This window comes from Salvelinus sp. IW2-2015, linkage group LG5 (assembly GCF_002910315.2).
Source record: "Salvelinus sp. IW2-2015 linkage group LG5, ASM291031v2, whole genome shotgun sequence".
NCBI classification, from domain to species: Eukaryota; Metazoa; Chordata; class Actinopteri; order Salmoniformes; family Salmonidae; genus Salvelinus; species Salvelinus sp. IW2-2015.
The window spans coordinates 3,066,951-3,093,150 of record NC_036844.1 but is presented as its reverse complement, the minus strand read 5'-3'; the positions used below and the strand labels follow the sequence as shown (position 1 = coordinate 3,093,150).

General features: G+C 43.3%; 1 long non-coding RNA gene and 1 pseudogene across 1 annotated transcript; both read left to right on the top strand.

Moving 5' to 3' along the window:
* The first annotated feature begins 631 nt into the window (after positions 1-631).
* LOC111963609 (uncharacterized) lies at positions 632-2,191 on the top strand. Its single transcript, XR_002877271.2, has 2 exons — positions 632-1,324; positions 1,536-2,191. It is a non-coding gene; the product is annotated as an uncharacterized lncRNA (long non-coding RNA).
* Positions 2,192-7,398: 5,207 nt separating this feature from the next.
* The window catches only part of LOC111964467 (metal transporter CNNM4-like), a 41,611-nt pseudogene continuing 22,809 nt past the window's right edge, over positions 7,399-26,200 (top strand).

The window sequence follows — 26,200 nt, the reverse complement described above, 5'->3', positions numbered from 1 at the left end:
TGTATGTAAACTTTCGACTTCAACTGTACTTCCCAACCTGGCTGTAATCTTTGACCTTTAAGCGGAAATACACATAAGGTAAAACAACACCACTGTTCGCCACAGCGCCTTTGTTATTGCTTTTGTTTTGTTGATGAAACGGAGGAGTGGAGCATCCGGCAGCATGTTAAAAAAGATCTGCGGTACATTTTCTGGTGTCCTATCGGACGTGTGTAAAAGGTTGCGTCAATCAAATCTGGTATCAGGATAAAATGTGATTCAGAGTCACCGAATATACTTTAATTATATTTATTAACACAAGGGATAAATGGTAAATGTCAATTTTCGTATATACGGGTTCACTGTATCACCAAGCAAGGTAAAGCAGAGAACTGACTGAAATAGTACAGACATCTTCTTTTATAGTGTGACAGAGTAGTTCCAACTTTAGAGTTGGCCTGTCAAAATAGAGGCTTAGCGTGGTTTAAACTTGCTAGCCTATCGGTGGTCCAAGCCTCACAGCACTCAGGATTCAGATGTCCGGAATTGGTTTGTGAAGATGAGCTGAGTTGTCGGTTTCTACACATTCCTCAGTTCCTGTTTTCTTGTTATTCAGCATTTTTCCTACACATCCTCAGTCCTGTTTTCTTGTTATTCAGCATTTTTCCTACACATTCCTCAACCTTGTGGTTTGCACAGTCGACACCCTAGATTAACAACAGCTTTTCTGCAGTCACTCTATGTTTTTGTGATTAACATGTCCTATTTCTATAAGGCATATATTTTTGTTAAAAAGAGAACAAAACCATCCTTCACACGTGCAATGATGTCCAAGGGAAACAACGGTGTTTGAAGTAACTTCTTTGTTTTTGTAATATCTCAAACGGTCGTGGCAGTTTCACCAAGTACGGATCCCGACCCAAAAAATTACATATTGTAACTTTAAGTCTGACCGAACACTCTAGAGCTACCCCTGCCCCTAACCCTGGATTGTGTGTTTTCCATATTGATTTGCCTACCAAGTGATGATTTCAAATCAGTGCAGATGAAGGAGAGGAGAAGAAGCCACTTTACAAACTCCCCCTCCGTTCATCTCCATCTTCCTTCCTCCCTCCGTTTATCTCCCCAGCTTTTTCCCAATGTCTCCCTCTCCCTCCCTTTCCTCCTCCCTTCCTCTCTAGGTTTGCCAGTCATGGGGCAGTCATTTGGTTTGGGGTGTTCATGCGGACCCAGGAAGGGGCGTGCATCAGAAGGTGGGGGATATGCTGCAGGTGCAGCCTAGTGAAGCTACAACGCACACAAGGTCCCAGGCGACCGCTCCCTCACCTGCCCGAGCCTGGAACCTGTGAGTACACGCACACACACATACACATACACACAGATACACGTTAAGATACATACACAGAAAGATACACACACACATGATTCACAGATAACACACGTATATACAAACACACATACACACCAGCACATACAAATAACACATACTCTCATACATACAAAGATGCAACTGAACAAATACACAGGACTAATTCTGTATTGTGTCCTGTGTMTAGACGTGCTGCATTTTGACAACACCTACAGCTTACTGCAGTTTAAAAACATCAGCTATACTGTGGATGTTGTACTGCCAGACGGACATGTCCAGAGTCCTAGGAGTAACAGAGGGGATGGACGGCTGGAGTAACACACACACACGAATATGAGATCTGGATAGTGAAGATAGCAATGTACATTATACAGTGCTGTTTAAACACCACTGTTCTCAGTTATGGGCATTGATATGACAAGTAACCCACAGTTATAACTTTTCCTATTTTCTGTTGACACAAATAATCATTCGTKTAAGCATTTCATACAAGAGTCAGAATTGATTTGAGTTAGGACTATATGACTTTGTTTTATTGGAGCCTATTGTGTGAATGTAATATCATTTATTTTCCCCGAAAAGTACTTTCCAGTGTCTGTAGTGACTTCTGTGTATTTTAGGCTTCATTAGACCAATGTAAAAATACAAATTGTGCAAATAGGGATATAAAGGAATGATTATGAAGTGGGAGATAAATATCCTCGCTATCGTTTTGTGTTTTCACTGTTGATAACTCTCTTTAACTATTTAATTAACATTTTCATTGATGGCAGCTGATGYACAGGCTCGATATCTTCATAGGTTGTTTAAGCATAAATAAAGATTATTCTTACCCAATGTTAAGATGCACTTATTGTCAATGGATAAAAACAAATTGAAGAGTTTTAATATAGCAGTAATTCTAGAAAGGCTATATGTCATAATTGTAAAGTATTTATTCTCAAAATGCGAAAATCAGGAATTTCAGATGGTCCGAAATCTGAATTTTGTACATATACAAATGTTGTATTATCTCTACTTTTATATGTTCTTGTATCATGTTCTTTTTTAAAGAATTAATCATCATTTGAAAAGACATTCGAGTCTGCAATGAAGCTCATCCTCGACTCCACCCAACAATTCCAGGAACGCTGCACAATCAGGGATATTCCGTTTTTGTTCACTAGATGGCGATGTGAGATAAAAACCACAGTCACGGATTGGATTTCTACAGTATGACGAGTGAAGCGTGATTATTACGTAACTCTAGGTCACCGCAAAGTCAGAGGATTTAAAAAAAAAAAATCACAGATCAAAAGATGATTAAATCACATCTAGGCCTCCCTCAATATTAAACGGTGACATATTTAAAACTTATGCACACAAATGTAATGACCTAAAGCATTTAATAAGAGATTTGATTATTTCAATCATCACACTAATCTATTAGCCTACATTTTGACATGATCTAGCCTATGCTAGGCTATATTAAAGACTGTTTAAAATACATATGGAGCYGAGATTGAAACACGTTTTGTTGTTGTCCACCCTCTGTTGGATCCCTCAGCTCAAATGCCATGTACAAAACACCTGGGAATTCCGAACTCAGAAATATCAAAATGCAGTTCATTCAAGACAATTTGCAACTCAGGGAAAAAAATATCTCTGACTGGAAAAATAGTTTTGAACAGTCATCCAACACGGAATTCCAAGTCGGAAACTGCGGCATCTTTCTAGAACTCGACTTTTAGAACTGAAGATCGCTGACGTTATGATTTGACCTWGTGTTTTTCCGAGTTCCCAGTTTTCTTGAAAGCACCAAAAGTAACATCCAGTGACCTAGAGGCTTTGAGATATAATGCCACGTTCAAACCACTGCAAACTCAGAAAAACACGAGGTCAAATCATGATCTCAGAGATCTTTAGGTTGGAAAGTCAGAGCTCTGGAAAGAGGRCTGAGTTCCCGAGTTGGAATTTCGAGTAGGATGACCGTTCAAAACTATTTTTCCCCAGTTCCCAGTTGTTTTGAACGCAATGAAGTCGGACATTTCCAAGTTCCGAGTTCCCAGTTGTTTTGAATACGGCATAAACCCTTATTGCGCGGTCGGACACATTGCCACWCRCCAAAAGAAGCAGTCTTCCATAGGAATGAGTGYAATTCTACAGTATTTCAATAAAAAACTTCAAGGACTAAATTACATATATTTAAGAATTTGTTTGTTGTAGTGMGGACAGTAAGAGCAAAAAATAATAATGAAACTTTAAAGACATTTATATATATATATATATATCATATTTTTATATATATACATCAAATCAAACTTTATTTGCCACATGCGCCGAATACAACAAGTGTAGACTTTACCGTGAAATGCTTACTTACAAGCACTTAACCAACAGTGCAGTTCAAGAAGAAGAAAATATTTACCAAGCAGGCTAAAATAAAAAGTAATCAAAAAGTAGCACAATAAGAATAACAATAACGAGGCTATATACAGGGGGCACCGGTACCGAGTCATATTATATATATATATATATATGTGTGTGTGTGTATATAAACTTATTATGTTTATCTCACATAATATCATTTAAAAGTATGCATTAAAGTGGCTGTAATAGAATAAACGTGGCAAAAACAAATGTAGACATTAATTAATGCATTTCTATCGTTTCCTAAATGGTTTTTACAATGGTGGGGGAGTACCAAGATGGAGGCGTGGTGGCTTCAAAACAGCACCCCCTGTTAGTCATCTAGGGTATATATAAATTATTGGTTACATCACTGACAGCGACCGCAGCTGTCTCAGTGACACGAATGACCATCGACTATACATCTGCACCCCCACTTGGCACAGACGTCACAGCATTATCCAGATCTGCCTTCGGTTGGGCTGAGTTCAATCTGAAAACAACTTTTAGCTACTGTATTGTTGAAACATATTGAACTGAGACCAAAACTGTGTTTCCCACATTGACATTGATGACCTTTTACAAATTCAACCAAATAGTCACGTTGAGGCATTTAAGTTAACTAATTAAGTAAGCCTAAACTGAAATAACAATTAACAAACAATACGTTGATTCAGACCTTTTTTTATCAAGAGCCTCTGGTTTCTCAAGGGGCTTCCTTCCCTTTGCATCCCATCAGAGGAGGCTGGTGGGAGGAGCTCTAGGAGGTCATYCTCATTGTAATGGCTGGAATAGAATGAACTGAACAATGTCAAACACATCCATCATATGGATGGTTGAAATGGCTTTGGGTGGCCCATCCTTCTGACCAACAGTTTCACCCACCTGCTTCCAGAGATTCCTGCTCCTTTATCCTTTACCCTGTCTCCTGAGGGTCCAGCTCAGGGGCACTACCACAGGCCCGCACCCATGGGCTTCCTCTCACATCATGCCTCACAGCCCCTGGCTCGGGCTTCTATTGATGARGGGGATCCTCCATCCCCCATCTCCCGTTAGTTCTCAAGGAGGCACAGAAAATCCGGACGTCCACGGCCACTCACCTTCCTCCAGCTGTCATCATTGGTAGCTCCATGGTGAGTCACATCTCGGTTCCTGGAGCAAAAACCRTGTCCTAGAGGAAGGATATCACAGGATATTTTCCGTCCGTCCTACATCAACAGCCAAGGGCTGCTGCTGTCGTAGTGCACGTGGGATCAAATGATATCAAAAGGGTAAATCAGTGCTAATGAAACAGGATTTTATTGAGCTGATCAACACTCTGAAAGGCTCTGAAACGCAGCTGATTATCTCTGGCCCCAAGGTTCAGCAGGCTCTTAGCACTTCACATCCGGCTTAAAGACTACTGCCACTCTGTTGGCATAACTTCTATTGACWATTTRGACACTTTTTGGAAACAAAAAATCCTATACAGAGATGATGGACTCCACCGAAACCATCTAGGAGCCTGGAGCCTCTCTTCACGTTTCAAGGCCGCTTTAAGATATTGACTCAGAGACAGACCTAGCCCAGCTCAGGTGTTACCCACAAAACCAAGATTCCTCAGTGTGAAAATGTTGCCAAAGTCCCGCTCAGGTAATCACATCCATAAATCAGCATTGTCATCAAACTGCAGGCAGGTAAACAGGTAAACCTCATTGACTCTTGTTTTAACCCACGTCCTCGCTCGAGACATAGGCCCGGTGTTTCAGTTCTAGACAATCCTWTACCAATTCAAAACAATCCTATGGTATTTTCTAATAAGGGCTTACCTACTGATCATAGCATGCTTGTATTAGAGACTCCACCTGACCTGAGAACTGCTGCTGCGGTTTTAGATTTGTTCATGTAAATTCCCGAAGTTTGATTTTTATTATGGATTTTATTCAAATTCGGACTCCTCAGACCAACGTGGACATTCTGGTCATTTCTGAAACTTGGTTYAATAATTCTGTGCTGGCCTGTGATGTGTCTCTGTGTGGTTATAATGTTTGCAGATTGTACAGGATTGGCAGAGGTAGGGGTATTGCCATATTTACAATTGAAATGTTTGCTACCTCTGTCCCTATGCAGTTTGATTGTCTCATTCTTAATGTGGGCCTTGGTCATAATAACCAGCTGACACTAGTAGGAGGAGTGTAACCGTAACTCCCTCGGCTCCCTCGTTTGCTCTTAACAATTTATCTGAATTTCTATGGTAAATCTGAACTATTAATTATGGGTAATTTTAATATTGATTGGAGGATGTCAGTGTCAAATACCCTGAAAGATATTTGCTCTGAGCTAAACCTGTCTCAGCTGATAACTGGATGCTACATGGAAATCTACTTTGATTGATCTTAGATAAATATGTTGCTAGTTGGGTTTTCCCGCTGGATTTGAGTGACCATTGCCCAATTGTCTGTGTCAGAGATGTGAAAATGCATTAACCTAAGCCTCGTGTCACCACTAAGAGGAACTTTAAAAACTTTAGTGAACAAGCTTTTTTAAATTATCTTTCTTTTATTGATCTTGAWCTCAGCTATCCCTGAACCTGATTTAGCTTTAAGCTTTTTTGCAAATGTCTTCAATACTGTTGCATATACATGATCTCATATGTATATACTGTACTCGATACCATCTACTGCATCTTGCCTATGCCGTTCTGTACCGTCACTCATTCATATATCTTTATGTACATATTCTTTATCCCTTTACACTTGTGTGTATAAGGTAGTAGTTGTGGAATTGTTAGGTTAGGTTACTCTTTGGTTATTACTGCATTGTCGGAACTAGAAGAACAAGCATTTCGCTACGCTCGGATTAACATCTGCTAACCATGTGTATGTGACAAATAAAAATGGATTTGATTTGATTTGAATCATGCCCCCTCCAAATGCCCCCTTTCGTGGTTAGAGCATTGGGCCAGTGACCGAAAGGTTGCTAGATCGAATCCCCGAGCCGACAAGGTAAAAACATGTCGTTCTGCCCCTGAACAAGGCAGTAAAATAAGAATTTGTTCTTAACTGACTTGAATCAAGCGAGTACTTCTGCATACAAATACATAGGTATTTGGATTGACAATTATTTATCGTTTAAAAAACATACAAATGAGCTTGTTAAGAAACTAAGATTTAAAGTGGGCTTTTTTCACAGGAACAGGTCTTGTCTCTCTGCTCTAGTCAGCAAGAAGCAGATTTTGCAGTCAACCTTTCTACCTGTTCTTGATTATGGTGATACTATTACGCATCATGATGCTTTTTTTGTTCACAAAGCCCTGCTCCACAAGCGTATGACTTACCTAACTTCACTATAAAGATTTAAAATGACAAGTTATCAAATCCGTTCACAGGTAGTTAACTCTGGAGACTCCTTGGTGGCCTTGAGTTTTTCTGCTCCATATATTTGGAATAATTTCAACAACAAAAAACAGTACACAGTACAGCCTTAGTGTCCCTGGTGCAGTTTAGAGAGTGGACAGAATCATTTTATAATGAAGAATGTGTTTGCTTTAGTTGATTGTGTTTTGTGTATATTTATGTTTGTCTGTGCAATTTGTGTCATGCTGTATTTTACTTGTTTTATATTGTATTTAATTGTTTTGTTCTATGAAATTCTATGAGCAGGGCTCCCTTTAAAAAGAGACACTGGTGACTCCTTGCTAAAATAAAAAAATAAAAGGGAAACCATGTTTGACTCAGTTCCATTAATTCCATTCAAGCCATTACAATGAGCCCGTCCTCCTATGGCTCCTCTCATCAGCCTCCTCTGCATCATACATTAGGAGCGGGTACAGAGCCAGAGAGATGCTGGTGAGACGTACGGATGCAGTGTGCGGCACTTTATATAACAGCRTTGTCTCTGACTGAGTACGAACCGCTGGGCACCACAGTATTCACTTTGCTGCATTGCCTTGGGCCTTTATGGCAAAATGTGAGGATGCCAGTTAATTGTGGATAATATACCTCGGGCTGATATCAAGATGCAAGAGATGAATAATTGATTGTGTTCATTGATAGGCATTATAATGTACAATTTTATGTGGCTATTAAGTCTATGGGCTATCAACACAATCATAATGGTGAGCCTAKTAAATGACAGATAAACTACAGAATGCAATTAGCAAACACTCAAKTTGCTCAACCTAAAGTGTGTGCAAGATACAGTAGGTTAGTTACATATAKATAGAATGATTCATGACATTTCTATGGCTAGTTCTACATAGCATTATGCTTGCCTTAGTCTCCCATGCACGCGCACGACCATGCGACATGAGAAAAACTGCAGCGCGGTCCCTCGTGAACGTGCAGCTCAGAATATTGCCCGACAAGTAGCCCAATATCAAACCCAAACAGTAGCCTATAAAACAAATCCTGCATAGTAAAGTGTTCGGGGTGGTGTGTGTTTGTGTGTGGGGCTGTACTTGCCGTGTCCGATAGGCGGTGCTTTAGGGTTATTATGGTAGTAGAGGGGCGGGGCCGGAGGGACATGAGTAAGTGACGTCAGCTCCCAGTTCGCCAGCAACAGAGTGAAACAAACATGGCGACAGAATGGAGCGGGCAGCAAGGCTACGTTCTAACTCTAATCGTTTTCCTTTGGAGTGCAGTCGGGGGACGCACCGAAACAGCCACGTCGAGTGTCAGCAACAGCGGGACCCAGGTGCTCGGTATGCGGCTGGAGAGGAGCGACAAACCGGCTACGACCACTGACGACGGGGTCATACAGGTAACAGAGGAGAGCACAGTGCAGCTCCGGTTCTACGGTGTGCAGCTCAACTCGGGCACCTGGGCGCAGATCCGRTTCACGGAACGAGGGGATGGGAGCGATGAGGGGGGGGACAATAACATTATTGACGACACACCTAACAGGACTTGTGTTGATTTCACCAAAGACTTCAGCATCGCGACCTACATGAACACCAGTAGCCGGGGGACCACAGGGGTACTCAGCATAAACATTAAACCCCTTCGTAAGAGCGAGCCGCACAAGGAGTATGGGTTGTGCATCAAGAGTTTGGCCAATGGCAGGTGGGCTCTGCTCGGGGATAGCGACGGGAGACTCCGGGTGGTAGAGGGGGAGAAAACTCTCCTCCCCCTGTGGTTCCAGATCATCCTTATCTGTTGTCTGTTGGTGCTGTCTGGCATGTTCAGCGGGCTGAACCTGGGGCTCATGGCTCTGGACCCCATGGAGCTCCGTATAGTCCAGAGTTGTGGTTCAGAGAAGGAAAAGAAATATGCCCGCAAAATTGAGCCCATCCGCAGTAAGGGGAACTACCTTCTCTGCTCGCTGCTGCTTGGCAATGTCCTGGTCAACACCACACTCACCATCCTCCTGGACGACTTAATAGGCTCTGGGCTGGGCGCCGTGGTCGCCTCCACAGTGGGTATTGTGATTTTCGGCGAGATTGTCCCTCAGGCGCTGTGCTCTCGCCACGGGCTGGCGGTGGGCGCCAACACCATCCAGGTGACCAAGTTCTTCATGTTGCTCACCTTCCCCCTRTCCTTCCCRGTCAGCAAGCTCCTAGACGTGCTCCTAGGCCAGGAGATCGGCACTGTGTATAACCGCGAGAAGCTGGTGGAGATGCTCAGGGTGACGGAACCYTACAACGACCTGGTCAAAGAGGAGCTCAACATGATCCAAGGAGCTCTGGAACTCCGGAGTAAGACGGTTGAGAGCGTGATGACTCCTCTGGCCCACTGTTTCATGATCCAGAACGACGCGGTCCTCGACTTCAACACCATGTCCGAGATCATGGAGAGCGGCTACACGCGTATCCCGGTGTTCGACGACGAGCGCTCCAACATCGTGGACATRCTGTACGTGAAGGACCTGGCGTTCGTGGACCCGGACGACTGCACCACGCTGAAGACCATCACTAAGTTCTACAACCACCCGGTCCACTTTGTGTTCCACGACACTCGACTGGACTCCATGCTGGAGGAGTTCAAGAAAGGTGTGTGTATCTGGAGGATGGTTGTGTATGTGTGTTTGTGCATGTGTCATACATCACCATGCTTACATACATGGTTGATGTATTTCAAATGCATTCACCTCTCCACATAATCAATAGGCTACACGGTACGCGCACACACACTTTGACACACACACACACACACACACAGCGATGTGCCTGCCATATGGTGTGGACACACACCCCTTGGCTGTATTGACGTGGGTATCGACGAGTGGAATATCTCGACGCAGTTGTCACGGCAGGGAACAAATGTGATAGACACCACAATCTAGGGGTCAGCAACTCTGACCCCGGAGAGCTACGTAGACATGGTGTGCAGATTTTAGTCCCAGACTTGCACGAATCACACATTTAGTTGAATCAGGTGTGTTCGTGCTGGGCTGGAATTAAAGCCTGTATAGGTGGCCTAGTTCTCCAGTTACCCCTCCCATAATTAGTTCTGAGGAAATCCATTTCAATTCAATCACTTTTTGACAGCATCCCTTTTAATTTAAACAAKACTTTCCATACATGTTTACCCATGCAAGAAGTAGTCAGAAAGTGACTTTTGGGACCTGAATGCCAAAACAATCAAGAGATACAAGTGCTCAAAGTTAACCCATTTTTTGCATACCCCACCATACCATAAGACATCCATGTGTTCATCCCTGGAAAATATAAACGGTTGAGTTTGATATAATTTAAAAGTTTACGAACACGGTTGTCAAACTCATTTCTTCATATTCCCATATGATGTAGGTTAGACCCTACTTTACATCCGTCTGAAGTGTTTGTGTTGTGCCCGCCATCAGTTGAGACACAACATGCTCTTGAATACAGGGTGGAAGTAATTTTCATCATAGAAATAGAATTCATAGATTGTACTTATCCCTTTAGACCACTGCAATTTAGCTTGTTAACCATTGACATTGAATTACTGTCACAAAGATGGCAGCCGGTCCACGCGCCGTTAAATGTCAACTTAAATGGTCATGACTATTCTATTACCTATATTTCTATGGTTTCTATAGTTTTCCTATGGAGTAGTGACAGTATAATTTAAAACGACAGATATTCACATTCAAGTCAACATTCTCTGATGTGTGTGTCTCCAACCATCTTTGCGGTACCATTTGAAAGTCGAAATTTCAATTCTATTCCCGTTTTAGTACATTTGTCAGCCAAAACATGACACCCTCCCTGTATTCAAGAGCATTTTGTGTCTCAACAGATTTACATTTACATTTTACATTTAAGTAATTTAGCAGACGCTCTTATCCAGAGCGACTTACAAATTGGAAAGTTCATACATATTCATCCTGGTCCCCCGTGGGGAATGAACCCACAACCCTGGCGTTGCAAGCGCCATGCTCTACCAACTGAGCCACACGGGACCACCACCAACAGATGGCGGGCACAACACAACTCAGGTGATGTCGCAAAATAGTGTCTAAGCTACAACATATGCAAATATTAAAGTCTGAGTTCATGCGTTTTCAGGTAATTGACATCAAAGGTATAAAAAAAATACTTATTTTTTTTTAAATTAAGAAACCCGTCTCTCAACCGTTTATCTTTTCCAGTGATGAAGACATGGATGTGTCATGGTATGGAAAATTGCTTAACTTTGAGCACCTATCTATGGAATGTTTTGGCCTTGGTTCAAAAAGTKACTTTCTAAGCACTTTCACAATGGGCAAATATGTATGGAAGGTTTCATTCAAACCAAAAGGGGTGATGTCAAAAAAAATAGTCCATTCTGTTGTCGTTTAGCTCTTAAGAGTAGAAGGGCCACGCAGGAGAGAGCATTCATTGGGCAAGTGCTGCTATCATCACTCAGCCTTAGGTCTATACAGGGTCTAGGCTGTTGTTGAAACACAAAATGTTAAGAACATTTTCCTAATATTGAGTTGCACCCCCCCCCACTTTTGCCCTCAGAACAGCCTCAATTCGTCGGGGCATGGACTATCAAGGTGTCGAAAGTGTTCAACAGGGTTGCTGGCCCATGTTGACTRCAATGCTTCCCACAGTWGTGTCAAGTTGGCTGGATGTCCTTTGGGTGGTGGACCATTCTTGATACACACGGGAAACTGTTGAGTGTGAAAAACCCAGCAGCGTTGCAGTTCTTGACACACTCAAACCTGTGCACCTGGCACCTACTACCATACCTCGTTCAAAGGCACTTAAATCTTGTCTTGTCCATTCACCCACTGAATGGCACACATACACAAATCAAGTCTCAATTGTCGCAAGGCTTTAATATCCTMTTTCAACRTGTCTCCTCCCCTTCATCTACACTGATTGAAGTGTATTTACTAAGTGACATCAATAAGGGATCATAGCATTCACRTGGTCAGTCTATGTCATGGAAAGAGCAGGTTTTCTTAATGATTTGTATAGTCAGTGTATATTAACACTTTACACTSTTGGGAATTGGCCTATATGGACAGGACTAAATTGAAATGTTTCTTACAMATATTTACTGTACTTTGCCTKATTTCTTAATAACAAAACCTTATTTGTTGGTACTCTGGATACATTCAGTAAKATMATAAGAATATTCCTGGAAAACGTGGGGTACAGTTGAAGTCGGAAGTTTACATACACCTTAGCTAAATACATTTAAACTCAGTTTTTCACAATTCCTGACATTTAATCCTAGTAACAATTCCCTGTCTTAGGTCAGTTAGGATCACCTCTTTATTTTAAGAATGTGAAATGTCAGAATAGTAGAGTGATTTATTTCACTTTCTTTCATCACATTCCCAGTGGGTCAGACGTTTACATACACTCAGTATTTGGTAGCATTGCCTTTAAATTGTTTAATTTGGGTCCAAACGTTTCGCGGTAGCCTTCCACAAAGCTTCCCACAATAAGTTTGGTGAATTTTGGCCCATTCCTCCTGACAGAGCTGGTGTAACTGAGTCAGGTTTGTAGGCCTCCTTGCTCGCACACGCTTTTTCAGTGCTGCCACAGATTTTCTATTGGATTGAGGTCAGGGCTTTGTGATGGCCACTCCAATACCTTGACTTTGTTGTCCTTAAGCCATTTTGCCACAACTTTGGAAGTATGCTTGTGGTCATTTTCCATTGGAAGACCCATTTGCGACCAAGCTTTAACTTCCTGACTGAGTATTGTGATGTTGCTTCAATATATCCGCATAATTTTCCTGCCTCATGATGCCATCTATTTTGTGAAGTGCACCAATCCCTCCTGCAGCAAAACACCCCCACAACATGATGCTGCCACCCCCGTGCTTCACGGTTGGGATGGTGTTCTTCGGCTTGCAAGCCTCCCCCTTTTTCCTCCCAAACATAGCGATGGTCATTATGGCCAAACGGGTTCTATTTTGTTTCATCAGACAAGGACATTTCTCCAGAAAGTACATCTTTTGTCCCCATGTGCAGTTGCAAACTGTAGTCTGGCTTTTTTATGGGTTTTGAGAGCAGTGGCTTCTTCCTTCTGTGTGGCCTTTCAGGTTATGTCAATATAGGACTCGTTTTACTGTGGAATATAGATACTTTTGTACCTTGTTTCCTCCAGCATCTTCACAAGGTCCTTGCTGTTGTTCTGGGATTGAATTTGCACTTTTGCACCAAAGTACATTCATCTCTAGGAGACAGAACGCGTCTCCTCCTGGCGGTATGACGGCTGCGTGGTCCCATGGTGTTTATACTGCGTACTATTGTTTGTACAGATGAACGTGGTACCTTCAGGCTTTGGAAATTGCTCCCAAGGATGAACCCAGACTGTGGAGGTCTACAATTTTGGCTGATTGGCTGATTTCTTTTGAATTTCCCATGATGTCAAGCAAAGAGGCACTGAGTTTGAAGGTAGGCCTTGAAATACATCCACAGGTACACCTCCAATTTGCTTAAATTATGTCAATCAGCCTATCAGAAGCTTCTAAAGCCATGACATCAATTTCTGGAATTTTCCAAGCTSTTTAAAGGCACAGTCAACTTAGTTGTAACTTCTGACCCACTGGAATTGTGATACAGTGAACTATAAGTGAAATAATCTGTCTGTAAACAATTGTTGTAAAAATGACTTGTGTCATGCACAAAGTAGATGTACTAACGGACTTGCCAAAACTATAGTTTGTTAACAAGAAATTTGTGAAGTGGTTGAAAAATGAGTTTCATTGACTCCAACCTAAGTGTATGTAAACMTCCGACTTCAACTGTAGGTGCATCAWAASACAAAACAACGACAAYGGTTTGAGTGAGAGGACTAACTGCTGTCTCCCAAGTGGCCACACACCTCTCCAAAGTGGGCACCGTAGTAATTGCAATGCACTTTTATGACTCAAAGAAGAGTCTTGAACTATAAGGTGCTTTTTAGAACTCTCCTAGCTATGTCGTTAAGGAACTAGAGCAAGCAGACTTGTAGTTGTTTTGTTTGGAACACAGCCCCGCATCCCCCCCGCCATCTCATCATTTCTGTTGTTRACGCAATCCAAAAAACGGCCTATCATAAATTGCAWTCTGGGTCAGGTGGGCATCATTTGAAAGCTTGTGCAAATTTTCTTCTAAATAGACAAACAGACTCATTCTGTTCAGGACAGCCCTGGGTATGATGCCATGTCATCTTGTAACTGTATATCAAACGTTGCCCAATTAGCGGGAGGGATGGGGGCAGCTTCTTGTCACGTGCAGTGCTCAAGTTCAGAATGGTTGTCAGTCAAAACCCACAGCCTGAGCTGTGACACAATTTATTGCATGTTACTGTACAGCCTGTCCATTCCAATTTAGGCCCTTATTTGTGCCCAAATCTGCCATTTTTAACCCYTATACYGGTACAAGTGTAAAGGGCTACTGATGTAACGTGTTATCAACATCAAGTCATTTGACATTGAACACTAGAACACTAAATGTTGTGTGGCTAACTAGTCCTATGCCTAGCCGGTTAGCTGACCTAAACAACAGTTTGTGTCATCATGAGTGGGTAAAGAAAGACAGTTGTCACCAGCGGTCATAAATGTTTGGGACAGAGTTATATATAGCCTAGGCCTTATGGCAAAGCGATTCTTAGTAAAGCATCGCTGCCGTTGTTATCCAGCAACACCAGAACGCACCACAGAGAGCAGAACATACTCACTGTACCTTAAAAAGTCTCTTCACTGTGCTTAGACCAGGGTTGTAGCCTACTTATCTGGAATCCAAACTGTTGTGTACTGCAAACTGAGCATATCAATGTGTATTTCAGGCAAGGGATGGACAGCTCTYGTCCTGGAGAGCCACTTTGTCTGCTGGTTGCAGTGTCTGCTGGTTTACATCCTCAAAGTTTAATCCGAGATTGATTTAGACTTGGGAAACCGGGTGTGTGTACTCTCTGGGCGATCAGAGAATTGAATGGATCAGTTGGGAACATGCGAGAAACAGAAACCAGCTGTACTGTCAGTCAGGCAATGTAGCGCTCCGCTATAAAGCAAGCTGCTGGTAACGAAGTGCCAAGACAGCGAAGTACCTCACCCTGGTGCTGTAAGGTTGGGGGTAAAGTATGGGTGAGGGTTAAGAGTAGAGTTAGTGGTTGAAGTAGCCTCGTTTTTGTTGTTAGACAGCATGGTGAGATAGTGGAGGGATATTGATAGTTACAGTCCCGATCCTGACATCACACAAACCGAGATCAAAGATGGCCCGACGCTGACCGAACCTAACAACCGTCACGGCTATATAATCACTGTGACCTCACTCTCCTGACCCAGTGGCGTCTCTACTCTTCTCTTTATTGGCTGGAAGGTGACAGCAGTATTTGAGATTTGAGCAGTGTTGTCAGTGGAATGGGCATTTGTTTTCTTAACTCTGTGATGTTTGTTTGTTAGGTTGACTTTGACAGCCAATCACTTCCCACTTTGTGTTCACCTCCCCGTTAACTGGAGACTGACAATACAATAGGCTGAATATTATACATTATGTGACAGAAATGGTGAAATGCACAGCACAGTGTGTTCCCAACTCTCTAACACTTTGAGAGGAGAAGGGGAATAGTAAGCCAAGAGAGTGAGTGGATTACCCCTTCTGTCTTTTTATACCCATCCCCCTTTCTTGTTACGGACTTAGAGCTTAAATAGAGGAAAACTGGGGGAACTGCCAGAGGGAGATGAGATGACTTACTATACAGTGCACTTAACCCCGTTCCGCTAGCCTGACGCCCTCGCCAACAGCCAATAAAATTGCAGGGCGCCAAATACAAATCAACAGAAATCTCATAAATCCAATTTCTCAAACATACAAGTATTAYGCACCATTTTAAAGATAAGATTCTCGTTAATCCAGCCACAGTGTCTGATTTCAAAAATGCTTTACAGCGAAAGCTCCACAWACGATTYTGTTAGGTCACCACCAATTCACAGAAAACCCCAGKCATTTTTCCCGCCAAAGAGAGGAGTCACAAAAAGCACAAATAGAGATAAAATMAATCACTAACCTTTTATGATCATCAGATGACACTCATAGGACTTCATGTTACARAATACATGTATGTTTTGTTCGGRAAAGTTCATATTTATYTCCAAAAATCTTATTTTACTTTGGCATGTTAGATTCAGTAGTTCRAAAACATGCAYTGATATTGCAGAGAGCCACATGAATTCACAGAAATACTCATAATAAATGTTGATGAAAATACAGCTATTATACATMAAACTTTAGATACACTTCTCCTTAATGCAACCGCTGTGTCAGATTTAAAATAAACTTTACGGAAAAAGRATAATCTGAGAACGGCGCTCAGAGCCCAAACCAGCCAGAGAAATATCCGCCATGTTGGGTAGTCAACATTATTCATAAATAGCATTATAAATATTCACTTACCTTTGAAGATCTTTATCAGAATGCACTCCCAGGAATCGCAGTTCCACAATAAATGCTTGTTTTGTTTGGGATTAATGTCTCAATACATATTATAGTCAATTTATGTCCAAAATAGCTTCTTTTGTTAGGGCGTTTGGTAAACAATACCAAAAGCCGCGATCTGGTCCATTCGGACGGAACGTTCACAAAAGTTATATACAGGTCGAAGAAACTTGTTCACAACTAAAGTATAGAATCAATCTTTAGGATGTGTTATCTTTATCATAAAGTTCAATAATGTTCAACACGGAGAATTCCATTGTCTGTAGAAAAGCACTGGAATGAAGCTACCTCTCAAGTGAAAGCGCGTGACATGAGAAACGAGGCTGTAGGCAGACACCTTAGTTAAACAGCCTCATCCGGCCCCTCTTACACATGAGGAGCAGCTCTGAATACAACGTTCTAGACGGCTTGACATCTATGGAGAGCCTTAGGAAGTGAAACATAACCCATATCCCACTGTGAATCTCGATAGGGGTGAGTTCAAAACGACCAAACTCAGATTTCACCACTTCCTGTTTATTTTTTCTCAGGTTTTTGCCTGCCATATGAGTTCTGTTATACTCACAGACATCATTCAAACAGTTTTAGAAACTTCAGAGTGTTTTCTAACCAATACTACAATAATATGCATATATTAGCATCTGGAACTGTGTAGGGAGGCAGTTCACTCTGGGCACGCTATTCATACCAATAGTGAAAATGCTGCCCCCTATCCCAAACAAGTACCCCACAGGGACCAGCACAGTCTCTCCTCTCAACCTTCAGAAATCCCCCGACAGTACTGGACTGACTGACTGACCCAGTACTGACTGACTGACTGACCGCAGTATCTGACTGACTGACCTGCAGTACTCGTGACTGACTGACCAGACTGACCCAGTACTGACTGACTGACTGACGCAGTACTGACTGACTGACTGACTGCAGTACTGACTGACTGACTGACCGCAGTACTCTGACTGACTGACTGACCGCAGTTGACTGACTGACTGACCGCAGACTGACTGACTGACTCGCAGTACTGATGACTGACCGCAGTCTGACTGACTGACTGACCCGCAGTAACTGAACTGACTGACTGACCGCAGTACTAGACTGACTGACTGAACGCAGTACTGACTGACTGACTGACCGCAGTACTGACTGACTGACTGACCGCAGTACTGACTGACTGACTGACGCATACTGACGCACTGACTAGACTGACTGACTGACGACATAGACTGACTGACTGACCGCAGTACTGACTGACTGACTGACCGCAGTACTGACTGACTGACTGACTGACCGCAGTAAACTGACTGAACTGACTGACTGACCGCGTAGCACTGACTGACGACGCAGTACTGACTGACTGACGAGACTGACCGCAGTACTGACTGACTGACTGACTGACCCAGTCACGATGACTGACTGACTGACCTGCAGTACTGACGACTGACTGACTGACGCAGATGACTGACTGACTGACCCGCAGTAACTGACGACTGACTGACCGCAGTACTGACTGACTGACTGACCGCAGTACTGACTGACTGACTGACCGCAGTACTGACTGACGGACTGACCGCAGTACTGACTGACTGACTGACCGCAGTACTGACTGACTGACTGACCGCAGTACTGACTGACTGACTGACCGAGCAGGACTGACTGACTGACCGCAGGACTGACTGACTGACCGAGCACGGACTGACTGACTGACCGCAGCACTGACTGACTGACTACCGCAGCACTGTATGACTGACCGCAGCACTGTCTGACTGTCCGCGAGCACTGACTGACTGTCCGCAGCACTGACTGACTGTCCGCAGCACTGACTGATGTCCGCAGCACTGACTGACTGTCCGCAGCACTGACTGACTGCGCACTGACTGACTGACCGCAGCACTGACTGACTGACCGCAGCACTGACTGACTGACCAGCAGCACTAGACTGACTGACAGCAGCACTGACTGACTGACAGCAGCATCTGACAGACTGACAGCAGCACTGACTGACTGACAGCAAGTACTGACTGACTGACACGTACTGACTGAGACAGCAGTACTGACTGACTGACAGCAGTACTGACTGACTGACAGCAGTACTGACTGACTGACAGCAGTACTGACTGACTGACAGCGGTACTGACTGACTGACAGCGGTACTAGATTGACAGCAGGTACTGAGACTGACTGACAGCGGTACTGACTGACTGACTGACAGCGGTACTGACTGACTGACTGACAGCGGTACTGACTGACTGACTGAAGCGGTACTGACTGACTGACTGACCGCGGTACTGACTGACTGACGACGCGGTCGGACTGACTGACTGACCGCGGTACTGACTGACTGACTGACCGCGGTACTGACTGATCTGACTGACGCGGTACGACTGACTGACCGCGTACTGATGACCGCGGTACTGACTGGCTGACCGCAGTACTGACTGACTGACTGCTTGATTGATTGATTGATTTGATAACACAGAACTGACTGACAGACCACAGGACTGACTCCAGTACTGACTGATCTTGGTCTTGTCACTGTCTCATTGGTATACACTTGGTCTGGTTGTGATCTAGGTCTTGTGGGTTTTAGTCTTGACTCTAACTCTGGTGTGTTACTCTTCTAGGTAAATCCCACCTGGCCATCGTTCAGAAGGTGAACAACGAGGGGGAGGGGGATCCCTTCTACGAGGTGCTGGGATTGGTCACCTTGGAGGACGTAATCGAGGAGATCATCAAATCAGAGATCCTGGATGAGTCCGACCTTTATAGTGAGTCAAACTACACGTCGACGATGGATCAATCCAGAGTCCATTTACTTAAACTGTAGTGAACTGTGTGGAGTCTAATGAGTTAAATTGAGCATGGCCATTAGTAAACCCTACTCCTGGAGAACTACCCTCCTGCAGGATTTGGTTCCAATCCTATTCTAACACATCTGATTCTACTAATCAGCTTCTCCTCAGGACCATGATTAGGTCAATGAAGCGTGTAACTGCAGGGCTGTACTTGGTGGCATTTGGGCATGGTATTTGTTTTTATTTAAATGTGTTTTGGGTACATATTCCCATTCAAAATGAATTAAATAGTTAAATAAAGGTTAAAATAATGAATATGTGTAGGGCTAGAGCAAAAGTGTACCTATTCGCTTCCCAGGGGAGCTTTGGCCTCTCCTGCTAAAGATTCGTTTTTTATTGAAAATGTTTTACGATAGTAAATTCACTAGTGTCATGTGTACATGCTGTAACGTTTTTGACTTGAGGTAATTGTTTATAGGTGCCAGGTAGGTCGGCGTGCCAGATAAATTGTATGATTTTTCCTTTTTGTTTGTGAGGGAATGAGTCCCGTCTGGTCCGTCAAATCTATACCAATGCAAAGGACTGGAAAGTCAACTTTTCATTAACCATTAAAAACATTAGAAATAACTTAAAAACAATGAGGCTTCTAATTAGGCTTCTCCAAGCTCTGATGCTGCTGATGGTCATTAGTAGCCTACCAAACTTGCTAACTGCCTGGTACTCAGCACTCTATTGTCCCTCTAATCACTCTGACATTAATGCAAATGTAATCGAAAATCTAATCAAAGACTTCATGAGAGCCCATGAGCTCATGTTGCACAACATTTTTATCGGCTATGCAATTGCCTGAGAAAACAGAGTGATGGCCTCTATTAAAAAGAGGATCCCATCAGCTTTCTATAGGCTAGGCCTACTATATTTATTTCTAAACTTTTCTAATATTAAGCACATTGCTTATCTTTACTACAGGAGCGTAGTCTACCTGGCTGGCATGAAAATGAACCACAGGAAAGTGCATAGATGACATGTATTTTTCCCCCCTGCCCCTGTTTTGAGACTGGTGCATGATAATGGTCCATTCTAAATCAAAACAAATMTCATACATATAATATTTAGTATGTGTAAAGACAAGATTAAATCAAGAATTGTCTGATGGGTGACAATATTAGCCTATCGCTTGTGAATTATGAACTCAGCAAAAAAAGAAACGTCCTCTCACTGTCAACTGCGTTTATTTTCAGCAAACTTAACGTGTGTAAATATGTGTATGAACATGACAAGATTCAACAACTGAGACATAAACTGAACAAGTTCCACAGACATGTGACTAACAGAAATGGAATAATGTGTCCCTAAACAAAGGSGGYGTCWAAATCAAAAGTAWKAYWKAYTAACTGGTGTGGCCACCAGCTGCATTAAGTACTGCTGTGCATCTCGTCCTCATGGACTGCACCAGATTTGCCAGTTCTTGCTGTGAGATGTTAGCCCACTCTTCCCCCAAGGCACCTGCAAGTTCCCGGACATTTCTGGGGGGAATGACCCTAGCCCTCACCCTCCGATCCAACAGGTCCCAGACGTGCTCAATGGGATTGAGATCTGGGCTCTTCGCTGGCCATGGCAGAACACTGACATTCCTGTCTTGCAGGAAATCACGCACAGAACGAGCAGTATGGCTGGTTGCATTGTCATGCTSGAGTGGCAATGTCATGCTGGAGGGTCATGTCAAGATGAGCCTGCAGGAAGGGTACCACATGAGGGAGGCGGATGTCTTCCCTGTGACAGACAGCGTTGAGATTGCCTGCAATGACAACAAGCTCAGTCCGATGATGCTGTGACACACCGCCCCAGACGGAACCTCCACCTTTAAATCGATCCCGCTCCAGAGTACAGGCCTCGGTGTAACGCTCATTTCTTCGACGATAAACGCAAATCCGACCATCACACCTGGTGAGACAAAAACGCGACTTGTCAGTGAAGAGCACTTTTTGCCAGTCCTGTCTTGTCCAGCGACGGTGGGTTTGTGCCCATAAGCGACGTTGTTGTCGGTGATGTTTAGTGAGGACCTGCCTAACAACAGGCCTACAAGCTCTCAGTCCAGCCTCTCTCAGCCTATTACGGACAGTCTGAGTACTGATGGAGGGGTTCCTTGTGTAACTCGGGCAGTTGTTGTTGCCATCCTGTACCTGTCTCGCAGGTTTGATGTTACACGGAACCCAAACCGGCTGCACGCGTGCGCTACCGTGCATAAATGTATTTTGCCCCCCCACACCAAACGTGATCACGACACGCAGGTTAAAATATTAAAACAAACTCTGAACCAATTACATTAATTTGGGGACAGGTCGAAAAGCATTAAACATGTATGGCAATTTAGCTAGCTAGCTTGCACTTGCTAGCTAATGTTAATTTGTCCTATTTAGCTAGCTTGCTGTTGCTAGATAATTTGTCCTGGGATATAAACATTGAGTTATTTTACCTGAAATGCACAAGGACCTCTACTCCGACAATTAATCCACACATAAAACGGCCAACCGAATCGTTTCTAGTCATCTCTCCTCCTTCCAGGCTTTTTCATCTTTGAACTTATATGGCGATCGCATCTAAACTTTCATTGTATTTCCACGACAACCGGCAACAAAGTTCGTCTTTCAATCACCCACGTGGGTATAACCAATGAGGAGATGGCACGTGGGTACCTGCTTCTATAAACCAATGAGGAGATGGGAGAGGCAGCGCTATCTGCGTCAGAAATAGGAATGAGTTCTATTTTAGTACTTGGCGTCGCAGACGCTCGCGAGCAGTGTGGGTGCAATAATTGAATAACATGGATTTKTAAATMTATTTTGCAACGCTCGCGCACGCGARGTGTCCGGTCTGGTCAGCATGTTAGGATGTGCCGATCCTGTGCAGGTGTTGTTACACGTGGTCTGCCACTGTGAGGACGATCAGCTGTCCGTCCTGTCTCCCTGTAGCACTGTCTTAGGCGTCTCACAGTAAGGACATTGCAATTTATTGCCCTGGCCACATCTGCAGTCCTCATGCTACAAGCATATCTAAGGCACGTTCACGCAGATGAGCAGGGACCCTGGRCGTCTTTCTTTTGGTGTTTTTCAGAGTCAGTAGAAAGGCCTCTATAGTGTCCCAAGTTTTCATAACTGTGACCTTAATTGCCTAAAGTGTCAGTGTCTTAACGACCGTTCCATAGGTGCATGTTCATTAATTGATTATGGTTCATTGAACAAGCATGGGAAACAGTGGTTCAACCATTTACAAGTAAGATCTGTGAAGTTATTTGGATTTTTACTAAATATCTGTGAAAGACAGGGTCCTGAAAAAGGGACATTTTCTTTTTTTGCTGAGCTTATGTCATCACTTGTGAATGATGCCCAGCATAAGAAACAATACCTTTTTTTTGTGACTTGTTCGAATCATAGTCGCACACCTCATGTAGCCTAGCCCATAGGCCTATATGTTTTGATAAGGTTTTTATCACAACTAAAGTGGCCAAATAAATTCTTAAAATTAAGCACATTAATCTTCTTTACAAGGCATGTAGAGCCTAACTGGGCTACATAAGCAGCGTSTGKATTTCAAGTTTGGGGAAGATSATTTTCWCCATAAAAATGCACATTWATAATAAGAACAATACATGAATAATCATATTTGCMGTCACTTTTGATAATGGTGTTTTCCACCATCCTGCGCTAATAATGTGGAGAAATAGCCTTATAGTTTGTCATATTTTAAGCTAAATGTTCTGATCTGTTGCGTCATCCTCATTGAGTAAAAAAGTTTTTTTTGATGCTAGTTGTTGTATTAATTTGGGATCTATTGCATCCCACAACTGTCCCAGACTGTTTGGAATATTTATTTCTCGCACAGAATAGAATAGGTCGGTTTTTGTACTATGGGGGATAGTAGATGGACATAGGCTAGTGCTTTTGCTGTTCGTCAGGCATACTCATCTTGTTGGCTGAGACAAAAAGTAAATGTGGACAGTTCTTCCAATAACTTCAATATGCGCCCCGGAATTGGATAAGGACGCGCACAGTTGCCTCCCCAATGTTTCTGTCTTCACTTGTAGCCTGTGAAAAAGACCCGATCACGTGATGCAGAGCCATGTGAGTGAGAGGTGCTTCGGCGCACGCATGCGCATTCAGGGAGAAGGGAACAACGGCCACTGGTCGCAAAAGGCATGGGTTCTTTTAGGGTGCATTACGGCCACACAAAGGGGTTGCCACCGGAAAATTAGAGGCGTTATTAAGTGCTTGTCAAATTGTGAATGAGAGACTGATGAAGTGTGTACAGCCCTCGCAATAAACAGCTCACGCGTTTCAATTGACTTTGTTCAAATCATCATTGGAGTGGCATTATGGAGTCTTACAAAATATTAACAATCTAAACACATTGTCCAACGTTTGTAGAACATTAATACCTCTAAATTAAGCATATAGGAGTACCTATTACTTTAACAGCAGAATAGCCGCATGTGTGCACTCCCTCTTCGTTTGGAGAAAATATCCTTTCTATTTTATTCAGCTTTGTTCAATTGTATTGTTCATACTAAAATAATYCCAATGGAATTCTAACCAAATCTTGTCTGCTAAATGAACTAGTGTAGCCCATAYTCATATGGCAGAGCCAGATCAGGTTCTAACTTAAGGATAACTAAGAGTATGCTATTCTGTTAATCTGAAATAGACTACATTTTCTTCATATCATGTTTCTTTAGACCTGTCTAAAATAAATAATGGATTTATTGTGAAGGTGTAGGCTACATTAAATGGATTTATTAGACTTTTTAAAATGTATATGTTCCAAAGGTCTGCATCAGTGGCTTGTAGGTGTGTGGAAGCCAGGAGATGCTAAATGTGTTTGTTAATTAACGATCAATTACCGTGAGACCGACAGTTATTTGCTTGACAATCACCGGCTGACMAAATTTCGTGACCGCCACAGCCCTACTCAGGCCTAAAAATGTCCAGCCCGGTAAATGAGCAGAGTGAACCCAAATTGTGAACAATTGTCCGTTCASAAAGTGTACCGTAAACCCAGTCTCTACCGCCCCGTAGCACTCATGTCGGTAGCCATGAAGTGCTTTGAAAGGTTGGTCATGGCTCACATCCACACCATCATCCCGGAAACCCTAGACCCACTCCAATTCACATACCGCCCAACAGATCCACAGATCACGCAATCTCAATCACACTCCARACAGCCCTTTTCCACCTGAACAAAAGGAACACCTATGTCAGAATGCTGTTCATTAACTACAGCTCAGCGTTCAACACCATAGTGTCCACAAAGCTCATCACTAAGCTAAGGACCCTGGGACTAAACACCTCCCTCTGCAACTGGATCTTGGACTTTCTGACGGGCCGCCCCCAGGTGGTAAGGGTAGGCAACAATACATCTGCCACGCTGATCCTCAACACTGGGGCCCCTCAGGGCTGCGTGCCAAGTCCCCTCCTGTACTCCCTGTTCACCCATGACTGCGTGGCCAAGCACAACTCAAACACCATCATTATGTTTGCTGACGACACAACTTCAACGTGGTAGGCCTGATCACCAACAACGACGAGACAGCCTATAGGGAGGAGGTCAGAGACCTGGCCGTGTGGTGCCAGGACAACAACGTCTCCTCAACGTGAACAAGACAAAGGAGATGATCGTGGACTACAAGAAAAGGAGGGCCGAACACGCCCCATTCACATCGACGGGCTGTAGTGGAGCGGGTTGAGAGTTTCAAGTTCCTTGGTGTTCACTACACCAGAAAACTATCATGGTCCAAACACACCAAGAAAGTTGTGAAGTGTGCATGACAATGCCTTTTCCCCCTCAGGAGACTGAAAAGATTTGGCATGGGCTCCAGATCCTCAAAAAGTTCTACAGCTGCACATCGAGAGGCCTGACCGGTTGTATCAGCGCCTGGTATGGCAACTGCTCAGCATCCAACCGTAAGGCGCTACAGAGGGTAGTGCGTACAGCCTGGTACATCACTGGGCCAAGCTTCCTGCCATCCAGGACTTATATAACTAGGTGGTGTCAGAGGAAGGCCCAAAAATTGTCAGACTTCAGTCAACCAAGTCATAGACTGTTCTCTCTGCTACCACACGGCAGCTGTGCCAAGTCTAGGTCCAAAAGGCTCCTTAACAGCTTCTACTCCCAAGCCATAAGACTGCAAACAATTAATAAAATGGGCACCCAGACTTTTTGCATTGACCCCCCCTTTGTTTTTACACTACTGTACTCTCGCTGTTTATTATCTATGCATAATGTATTTCACCCCTACCTACATGTACAAATTACCTCGACTAACCTGTACCCCCACACATTGACTCGGTACCGGTATCCCTGTATATAGCCTAATTATTGTTATTTTATTGTTAATTTTTACTTCAGTTTATTTGGTAACTTTTTTTCTTAAAACTGAATTGTTGGTTAAGGGCTTGTACGCATTTCACGGTAAGGTCAACACATGTTGTATTCGCGGCACATTGACATACGATTTGATTTGAATCGTACAATCAGAATCTCAAAAACTCTCTCGCCACACAACACTAAAGGTTATCAGACATACGGTAGTCTTCATAAACAACTGAACACATAAAACAACACGGTGTAAATGACAATAAAACGAATGAAATACCGGTTGGAGACAGTCGTGATCAGTCAATCGAATCCGCCAAAGACAGGAAGGCCACGGAGAACAACAAAGATGGGTAGTCCAACGATCTACATTAGTAGATCTGAGCCGTGTTGTTATTGCGACACGAATTACAATAACAACTTTTAAATACGTCAAACTTTAAATACGTCAAACTTTTAAATACAAGCAAACAAACCG